Raw genomic sequence first — 10,433 nt, 5'->3', positions numbered from 1 at the left:
TTGCCTCCAAGAGCTCTATTAACATAATGTTTGTTCAATGCACAATTGCTTTTCTAACATAGTTATTACAGCAATAACTCTCTGAGGATATATGAGGATAATAACCTATGTTTAAAAAAGGAAAAGCTGCTGGGAGGTGCAAATTCACAAAGATCAAAGCCTGATGGGATCTTTAAGGTTCTGAAACAAAAAGAAATAGTAGGTGCAGGTGGGAGCTGGATTTTATGTTGCAAATGTTTGCCTGGATCAAATAGAAGAAAAATCAGGGAGCTCAGCACAGGTCTCACTGATCCCTGTTTTTCCCATATCTATTTGTGTATTTTATCCAGCTACACATATTCTAATACAAAGTTGTATGTAATACTCCTGCCTCTAGCATTACTTATTAATTTTATTTTAAATAGTCATGGCTTTAACAAAACACAGTGAGACAATTTGGTTTGGACTAGAATATATGCATTCTTCTCTCAGTATATATACTAATATATTAGTATATTAGTATAAATAGTATATAAATGGTATTTTATATATATATATATACACACTAATACTATATACCATATATGTACTAATACTATATATATAGTATATATAGTATTAGTATATATAATATTTTTTCTTTCGCTCTCTTTCTCCTGACTGTTTTATTCCTTTTTATCTTGTGGAGGATTCAAAGCATGAACACCTTTATCACACTGACCATGAAAGAGGAAAACATGAACTTGAATTCACTCAAATGGAAAAGAAACTAGGAATCTCCCTTCATCATTCATTTTCTGGGAGGATGGTCTATCCAGTATGACCTCCAGCATGATATGGGTAGACTCTTCCTTTCTTTACAAAGGAGAAAAAGGAATGACCTCGTGCTGTTTTATTCAGAAGCAGCAGTTTTCTGCTGTCCTGGTGATACCTGTCAGCTGATCAGAAACCAGGTTTCTGGACTGCTAAACAGCCCAATCTCAGAAAATGGGATCGAGGGCCAGACATGTTCCTGAGATTTGTGCATTTTTGACTCAGCCTCCAAGGGGCTCCATTCTCTCTCTCTGTGCTTTATGGGCAGTAAACCTCAGGGCACAGCTGCAGGGTTTGGATTTTGTCTGGGACAATGACACATTCAGTCCCCAGCTGCAAAGCATGTGAAACTTTTCCTTGGATACATTCTACCTTTCCTCTTGACTGACTGAAGCCAGCCCTTTGCCTAAGCAGTACTTAGAGAAGGTAACTGCAAATCTGGGGAATGCAGAGTCTACAGAGCTGCCTGGATGGTCCTCAACAACTCTCATTTCACCACAGTCAGTTCCTTCATAGCCCTGACACAGTGGCAGACAATGTCTCTGCCATTATTTCCAGATCTTTATTTGATGTTTCTCCTCTCAAATAAATCCTTGGTTCTCCAAGGCATCTGTCTGGAAGGTCTTAAAATGTAAGTGTAGATATGTTGAGGTTCTCCAGGTTCTCTGCACACATGATATATTGTCCTGACAAAGATAGCTCCTGCACACCCCCGCTGCTGCTGTGACATTGATAATGTAGGGCTCAGATTCAGAAACAATGAATTTTTGCACTTTTCTGCAGTTCCTCTGTAAATGGTAGAAATTTTAGCTAATATGAGACTACCTACTTTACTTTTTCCTTTTGCATTCTAAACAGTATGCAATATGTAAGGAGCCTGCATTAATTCATTCATCCAGGATAACATAAACTTCACTAATTTAAAGGATTGTTATGAATTTTTATACTGAAAATACAATCCTATTGAGAGGAAAATGACTTCTGCAACTTGTATTCCTGAGGAAACACCAGAGTGTAGATCTTTCAAGAAGCTATGATGTATGCTAGAAATGCAGGTGATGTCAGTGTGGCTATGTGGCAAGAGTGTGGGTGTCTGGAGCTGATGGAGAAGCTCCAGAAGCCTGCCTTTGTCACTTGACTGGGGTAGAAGGAAATTCACCCTGCTATTCATATTGATTCTGACAGAGACCACATCCAAATGTTTAAAAAATTGGCTGAAGTAATTGAATTTGCTGAGGACAACTGAGCATTTATTTTCAGCCATTCCTTCTCATGCTGGCTGGGTTTTCTATACTATCTGCCAGGAGAAAAACAGCCCAGAACACCCATTTCACATAGCTTTAAGGAAAAACTCTTTTTTTAAATGACAAAGTTTGATATGTGGCTTTCTGAAAACTGCAGGACATGGCAGAGCCTCAAAAATCAATCTTTGATTTTACCATGGCTAGGTCTGATATGTAGTAAAAAACCTCTCCATCTGATCTTAACAGCCTGCTTTTATTTTCTTGCCCACACACAAGGACAGTTCTCAAAACCTGACAAATTGCCGAGCACCACCATTAGACCTTGTCTGGTGTGGTAATCATGCTCTAGATAATTTCCTAGTGTTTTACCCAGCTGGGAGAGAATTTGACCAGGATGATAACTACTGAGGAACAGTCTTCCAAAATGCCTGGTATTAGCCAGTGGCTTCCTACTACTGGTTGCCTCACAGGAGGCTTGTTAGGCCAGGAAGAGCTGACCACATTCCATGTTGTCCTGGCTGGAGGACAGCAAAGGTTGGTTAAGCACTCAGCTCTGCTGGTGCCGAGTACTCAGGGCTGGTGCAGTCAGATACTCTATTAACAGGTTAAAATGAGGATCTTACACAATGCATTTAAGTCAGGCTAAGGTTTACCTCTAAAGAAGTAAAATTCATATCTCACCAAATAATAATGCCTGTAGCTCCCAGAGCATTCTCTCCAATAGTGTTAAAGAGATCTTTCTACAGTGAAAAGAGTAAACATATCAGGTTACTTCAGCATCTCACAGCCTTTCTAAAGTAATCCAGTAGTATGCTATATGGCTGTCTCCCAGACTAGGGCTTCATTCTGGTCCCTATGAACTATATTTTGTTCTGGCTAAAGGTTTTCTATCTGGACTACAATGAGTTTTAAACTGAAGTTGCAAACTTAGGTACTGCCTGAGATGTTGGTAATAAGGAAGTGAATAAATTGGGAGGAAAAAAAGGCATCTTAATCCATGTTGATGCAAAAATTTAATCACAGTTATTTGATAACTCATCAATTACTAGAAGCAACTTAAATCCTTTCATTAAAGTGGGATTTTTTACACAAGAATTTCCCAAAACATTTCCTCAGTTCTCTTTTTGTTGATAAGGGGAAGGAGAGAGCCATTTTGCTATGTCAAACAGTTGTTTTCCAGTCCTTCTCCAATTTGAGAGCTGTGATTCCAAAGGCAGGCATTGTTCTTGCTGCTTTCCCTAGGAGCTCACTCAGATTCTTATAAAAACCTAGAAAAAGCAACTGTAAATGGGCCCACACTATAGGAGGGAAATACCAGCACTGTGCAACCTTAAATGAAAGAGAAAATGCAACACTTTGCAAATTTTAAGAATTTCAGTTACAATTTTCTTTCAAGTTTACATTGTTTCTCATTTTGTTCCAGGGAGATGTCATTTGTTGTCCTGCTCACAGAGCAGGCTGTAAGGAGAAGGCATTTGGTCCTTGGATATTTATCCTTAATTTGAACCATGACCAAGGATCAGCAACAAGTGAATTATTATGCCATAAGCACAGAATTTGGAAGGCCATTGATAAACAAGTGACTCCCTAGACAACATCACTGATTTAGGGGAGTTTGAGGGCCACAGTACATCAAGAAATGATGTGAAAAAACTTAGCAGAGATATGTTGCCTGAAGGGGAAAAGAGGCAGGAACTGGATGTAAAATGGCAAAGAGGGTGCAGCAGTTATTGATGTCCATCTATCCTGTCCTTGCAAAGCTGAGGAAGAGCAAGCTGGGTAGAACAACCAAGGCAGGTGTCTCCATCTCCTTTAATGTCTTCAGGACCAAGAGAAGTGAGGCTCCTTGCTGGGCAGGGTAGTGGGTGAGTAATGGCAGTGATAAGGGAGTAGTGAAACCTAATGGAAGAGGGAGCTAATGCTCCTTGTCAGACAGGGTCCCAACTTCAGATTCAGTACCTGGGATGAAAATTCAAACATAGCCTTCAAAAGCAAATACAGCTCACTTCCTAAACTCTGAAACAGAGGAACTAGGGTCTGCTGGAAGTGCAGTCGCTGTCTACAGGTGAGAACCAGGGCAGTGATAGACAAATCATGCTGCTTTTTCACAGGAATTCTACTGCCCTCATCCAGGTTCTGGGAGGATGTCCAGAACCACATTAAAAAAGGCCTAGGGTAATGGACTTATCTCAAAAATACTGTTATGTGTGTGTTTGTATGTATTCAGCTGATGTGAGCAGTACTCCTCTGTTCTGGGGCCTGGACCAGCATAGGTATTACAGGACTAAATTATATGGTTTTGAGGTGGAGGCACACAGAAAGGCTGTTGGTTCCAATTTTCCATTCTTATGTATACAGAACAAGTTGCTAACGTTTCTGCTTCAGTTTCCCTTCTAAAAAAAAGGGCAGGTATCTGGGGATTAGTGATTGCATACCTGAACAGAAGTACCTGAGGGAGGATTAATGTATTAACAGCCTCCTATGTACTTCATCAAATTTCTGAGCTCCTTTTAATCCATTCAAATGATTGAGTACAGCCTTGCTTGAGTACAGCCTAGCAAGGAATTAAATCAAAAAAAAAGGAAAAAATATATTCGAGGCTGTGTTTTTTCTTCAGAACATTGCGCTCTTTAAGCATGTGGATAATTAGCATGAACCAGCAGAGCTGGCCCAAGTAGGAGGTTTTCCATCCTGATGTACCATCTGCAAGAATGGTTAAAGGATAAATGCAGCCTACATTGTTCCAGCAAAAACTTCCAATAGAGAGAAATAATAAAGGCTCCTCTCGACAGCCTAGTCAGGTATACACAAATACAGGCAAAGCATAATCTAGGGATGCCATGGAGGAAATCCCTATGGATTCATTCAACCTAAACTGAGAAAAGTACAAAATGTTTTTGACTGTTTACAAGGGGTTTCTAAATGTCAATGGAAAGATACAGGGCTGCAAAGCTATTCCAGAGACAGGAAAATTCATTGTTCCTCAAAACTTCACTCTTTGGGCAGGAACCAGAGTAGTTCTAATCATGGAAACTGTAATTATGACAGTCAGGGTGTAAGTAGCATCCCCACAGGCTCTTTGGTTTGCTTTCCATTCCTAAAGCAATTGTTTCCTTCATAATAGGTTTTGCACTTTCTTCAAAGGGAATTGATAATATTCAACATCATTTGCTGAAATATTCTCTTCCATTTCAGTTATGAGTTTCCTGGACTTTCCTCTGTAGACATCTTTTGCACCACATCTTTTGCAGGCCCACTGAGGGCTCCAGTGTGTGCAGTCTGTGACAGCCACAGGGAAGACCTCAGCTGGGATCTAACAGTTAGTGCCATGCCTTTTTTTTCTGGATGGGTTTGAAAACTGAAGTTTTAGGGTATGCTACCATTAACACGGATTTCCTGTGATGTGCCTGCCCTCTTGCCTTAGCTGGGGGGCTTCAAACCATACAGAACTTTTTCAGGTTCAGTACATCATACCTCAGCAAGCACAGCTCTGTCAGGCATTCCAGGAGCCTTGAAAGGCTGTCCCTCCCAAACTGGTGGTCAGGCTGATTTCAAAGCAAGAGAAGTCCAGATGAGTGGTATGTACAGCCATGCCAGGGGCTGAAAGGTGAACAATGCATAACTGTGTTCCATTTCCAGGAAGTACTTTGGCAACTTAAGGGATGACATTGGGCAGATCTCCCAGTCTGTCTGTAAAACATAACAGCTATCAGTATTTATTACGTATATAAATATATGAATTGGTATCAGTCAATTCTAAGGCATCTACCATGCTAACACTGAAGAAACAAGGTGAGCACAATCTAACCCAAACAAAGGGGGAAATTCCCAGCCAAAGTAAATTGGTATAAGTCTGGAAGCCATCCTGCTGCAGTTACTTTTCTCATCAATTCACCAAGGGTGTTGCCATCATTTCAGTGGGCCCCAGGATATCTTAGTGGCTATGGCTGTTGCAGTGGAAAGCCTGATGAAGACATAGTTTCCTTATCATTCTAGCTTTCTCAATAATAACCAGAGTAAATCTGAAATCAAACCGTGGCTTTTATCCCCATCTTCACACTTTCATGAGCATCCCTGGCCTGCCTGTGCAATGCCAGCCAGAGATACTCCAAATAGCTCTAAACAAGCACACGTATTTCATTGTCATTGTGCAGTACCATAAAGGGATCCAAGTTCAAACCCTTGGATAGCAATAAAGCAGATACATGAACACTTGTCCTGAGCTATTTATTAGCCGGCCTCCACTATAACATGCAGCTAGGGCCTTCCAGACCCTGTGCTGATATCTCTGCACTGCACTGCAGTGTGCAATGTGGACTTTGTAGCTAAGGCCTGTGCTGCTACTATGGGCAGCATCATTAATCACAAGGTCCTACAGCAAAATCTATATATTTATATGAATCAGAGAGAGTTGTATCATTTTCCAGCTCCAAGATCTCCCCTGCATTCAAGACCCTAGGAAATTCCCATACACCTATACAATCAACCATCATGGATTTGTATTTGAGTTCTGTTGTTGTTCTTCTTTCTCAGTCCTAGCCTACTTTTTTATCTCTCCTGAGACTGTGACCTACTGGAGGTGAGGACCACGGGCGGGATACAGGCAGCCACACTGTTACATATGTGTAGCCTTCTCAGCGGCCACGGGAGCTGGACAGTGCTGGCTAGCCACTCCTGGATCTTGGCCGGAGGTGGCCACAAGATCGGCCACTCCCGGGTTCTCCTTGTGGACCCCTGGCAGCGGTGCCGTCTGCGGCGTGGGTGGCACATACGAGAGTGTGGCTACGAAGTCCCAAGGTAAAGGAAGGAAAGAGTAGACACTTGTATGGGTGTCAAGGAAGTTTTACTCCCGGATGGGTCCTGGGACAAGTGTCAGAAGACAAAGGCTTGGGGAGACACTGATAAAGGGAAAGGGCGTGAAGGGAGGAGATACAGAACAACCAAGAAGCTCAGGGCAGGGGAAGAATGTAAATCACAGCTGAACCTATGAGGATTGTACAGAGGAAGGGAGAAGCCCCAGAGGCAAATCATGTAACAGAGTGGGGATGATTGATACAGAAAATTCTGGAAATAAAGGGGGGTTGGTTACAATAACAGACAGGAGGGGAATATAACAACCATAGGCAAGGGAAGAGACTTATAAGGGCAGAAGGGGAGGAGCAGAGGAGCAATCACTCTGAGGGACAGGCCACTGGCGGGAAAGGTAGGCGGTAAACAACTTGGAATGAACCATCATGAGGGGACCACAGAGGGGAAGGGAGGACCAAACCATTTCCAAACAGGAAACTATTAACAGAACCAATATTAACAATCTTTTAAAACACACAACACCACACATATGTACTGCTGGGAATAGTGTAGCTATGCTATCCTTCCCTTCTCTCAAACCAGAAAAACAGTGAGGAATATCTATGCACCTGAGGCACTTTTATGGGCCTCCCCAGTCCCCCTTTTTTCTGCTGTTTTAGGGTAAGCCTAGCATAACTTAATTTCATCAAAACCATCAACATCCAAGGTAACCAAACTAGGTATTTCTAATGAGCCTTTGATGGTTTTAGGATATAATCTTCTGACAGTCTGAGGCACCAGATTGTTTTACAGCACACAAGGTGTTCCTGTTGCTCCTGCTGAGCAGGCAGCCCATACACAGGAGCAGTGCAGGATGGGGCAGACACTGCAGAACTCGAGGTTTTGTCAGAGAATCTCACCCCATGAGACTCAGGCTGTCAAACTCTGTACCCACATACCCACAGGTGCCATAGCAGCCTTACTGAGCCTTTTAGAAAATGGTGTTAAAGAAAATTAGCCTGAATATCTCTCAGAAAGTATATACTAGAACTCAAACTTGGCAAAGCCACTCAAGGCTTGTCAGCATTAGAGGGAGGCCAAACTGAATTTCTCACCAAAAGGCTGCACAGCCAAAACTGGAAGATTATGAGTTTGCTCTTTTGAGGAGACAATCAACAAAAGGACTACCTTTAGAGAGTCAGGCATAGCTGCTGAGAGATGGAAAAAAGGGGCAGGGGCCTCCTGCCAGCCCAGCAGCCCTGCTCCTTACACCAGCCCATGCCTGGGATCAACATGTACTTCTGGCTTTCCAGGAGGGTTCCATGGAGGCTGCAGCTCTGCTGATCAGCAGCTTTGGCAAAAAAACAGATGGAAAATGCAGACCTTGCTGTGCTGGGGCGCTATTGCTGAGCACTGTTCTTGCAGTTCACAGAAAACCTGAGCTGTAAAAAAATCCTGCCAGAGGGCAGCAGATCCCTACAATTGCTTGTTTTTCACATTGTGATTCTAAACTGCAGTGAGTTTCCCTGTGCTACCACCCTCTGCTTCCTCGTTTGTAACAGACTGGCCCAGGGAGGTGTCACACCTGTGCTGAGCACATCCTCAGGTCATTTCTGTCTGGTTCCAGGGAGCACTTCCCACGCACTGCTCTGCACTGGCAGGCAGCCATGCCCTCGGCCACCTCGTGGCATCTCCCCAAAACCCATGGGGCTCACCACGTGGGATCTGCCTGCCAGTGGGAAGCTCTCCCACACTGTGGGTCCACATATCTCCCTTCAGGCAGGATTAGGGGCTAATTAGCCCTAGGCTTTAGTTCATGCTGCTCCAAAGTCCTCTGAGCTGGCACAGGGCAAAGTATCAGCAAGCTGAAGAAAATAATAATAATAAATATAGCAGCAGCAACAACGATATAACAACCACAATATCATTAGAGGCTACTGAAGACTGCAAAGTGGCAGACCACCATGACCCCTGAGAGAAACCTTTCCTGGATAACTTAGCACTGAAAGATATTTGCAGGAGCTCTATTGTTAAGGAGGAAATGGTTGCCCTTTTTTATTTAGTGTCATGGCAAATAATCGACTTCTGACTTCTAATTTTATTCTATTTGATCCATTTAGCCACAACACACACACAGGCTCCATCTGAAAACAGTCTCTTGTTTGCAACATGAAGAAAGGATGTGCCCAAGCTCTGCTCAATATTTTTCCCTTTCCCTAGACTTTTCAAAATTGCTTCCAGGTGTGCAGGGTTGCTAAAAGATTATCCTCCTCTTTTTGCTTGGGAATTCTTTCATTTGTATCTATCATAGTGGACATACCCTTTCTGCTAACTAGATTTTCCTTTGGGAAGGGGAACACAGAGGAAGCCCATCTTGGCATCCAGCTGACAGTGAAAATGCAGAATGAACAGCAACTTCCAATGCAGAGAAAGTAGAAACTGTGGCAAACAGCTCTAGCTAAGACAAAGCAAAATCAGCTTTAAAAAGGCAGTTCTGAAATGAAGACACATAGAGAGAAATACTTGAACCAAAACAAAAGATACTGCTGAAAAAAAATAGCTGGCAAAATGATAAGAAAATGACTAAACATTCATCAGTTTATATAAACACTGTATCTCTCTCCCCAAATTAATCTAGAACACAGGAATTTATTTTCAAGCTTTGTCATCTATCTTGTAACAGAAAAACTACTCCAGTGATGTTACACTATTCATACCAAGAGATTACAAAAATTAAGAATAAACACTGATATTTTCTCCCTTCTACAACAATATGGCATTGAAATACCACAGCCTTGGTGGACTTAAACCAGGCTGTCTCAACAGGCAAGCCAGTTGCCAAATGCTCTTATCAAAGACAAGAATGTTTTTTGAAAGAAGAATTTTCACACCCACAGAGATCCAACAAAATCCCTGGATTTTTACAAAATAATCCTTTTGTTGACTTTTTATCAGCAAAGCTAAAGTTGATACACTCAGAAGTCTGATGATGGAATGAGTTTTTTTCCAGTGGAAGTCATGCTGTCAGCAGTGAATTTTGCTGTCTGTGCTGGACCCAGATTTGGTGGCAATGTGCTTGGGGGCTGGTGGCAAAGGAAATGACCTTGAGAGCCACCAAGCCTGCAGCAGCCTCAGGCAGGAGGGCGTGGCAGGATGCACTGCAGCTCTCTCTACCTTTCCTCATATGCACGGAGGCTTACTAGATCAAGGCAACCTTGAGTGATTTGCCTCACTGAAATTCTGCAGGGGATGGCATATGCAGCATAACAGATAATAAAAATGGAGGAAAGAAAATAAATAATAGTAATAATAAAATGGATCTCATCTGCCTGACCCAGTGACACTGGGGCTGATTATAGCCAAGATTCAAACTCTTTTAGTACAGTCCTTCACTGATGCTGGTGAAGGTGCTAGAAAAGCTGAGCAGCATTAACTTCTGAGGGACATTTCAAAATTAGGGCAAGGCCTCCTCAAAATGCTACAAAATGAAGTATGAATCTGATACAATAGAGCTATTTCCCTTGCATTGTAAGGAATTAGTTGAAAATTAATCAAAAGCTAAAATGCTGAATTGCTGGAAGGCAATTTTGTGGAGAGAGAGATCACATT

General features: G+C 42.3%; 1 pseudogene; it reads right to left on the bottom strand.

The window, feature by feature from the left end:
- Positions 1-1,218: 1,218 nt before the first annotated feature.
- Positions 1,219-6,806, bottom strand: LOC132328174 (hyaluronidase-4-like; annotated as a pseudogene).
- Between the last annotated feature and the right edge of the window lie 3,627 nt (positions 6,807-10,433).

The sequence above is a fragment of the Haemorhous mexicanus genome, chromosome 5 (genome assembly GCF_027477595.1).
Source record: "Haemorhous mexicanus isolate bHaeMex1 chromosome 5, bHaeMex1.pri, whole genome shotgun sequence".
NCBI classification, from domain to species: domain Eukaryota; kingdom Metazoa; phylum Chordata; class Aves; order Passeriformes; family Fringillidae; genus Haemorhous; species Haemorhous mexicanus.
Note: the sequence above shows the minus strand (reverse complement) of the source record. Positions and strands in the feature narration are given on the sequence as shown.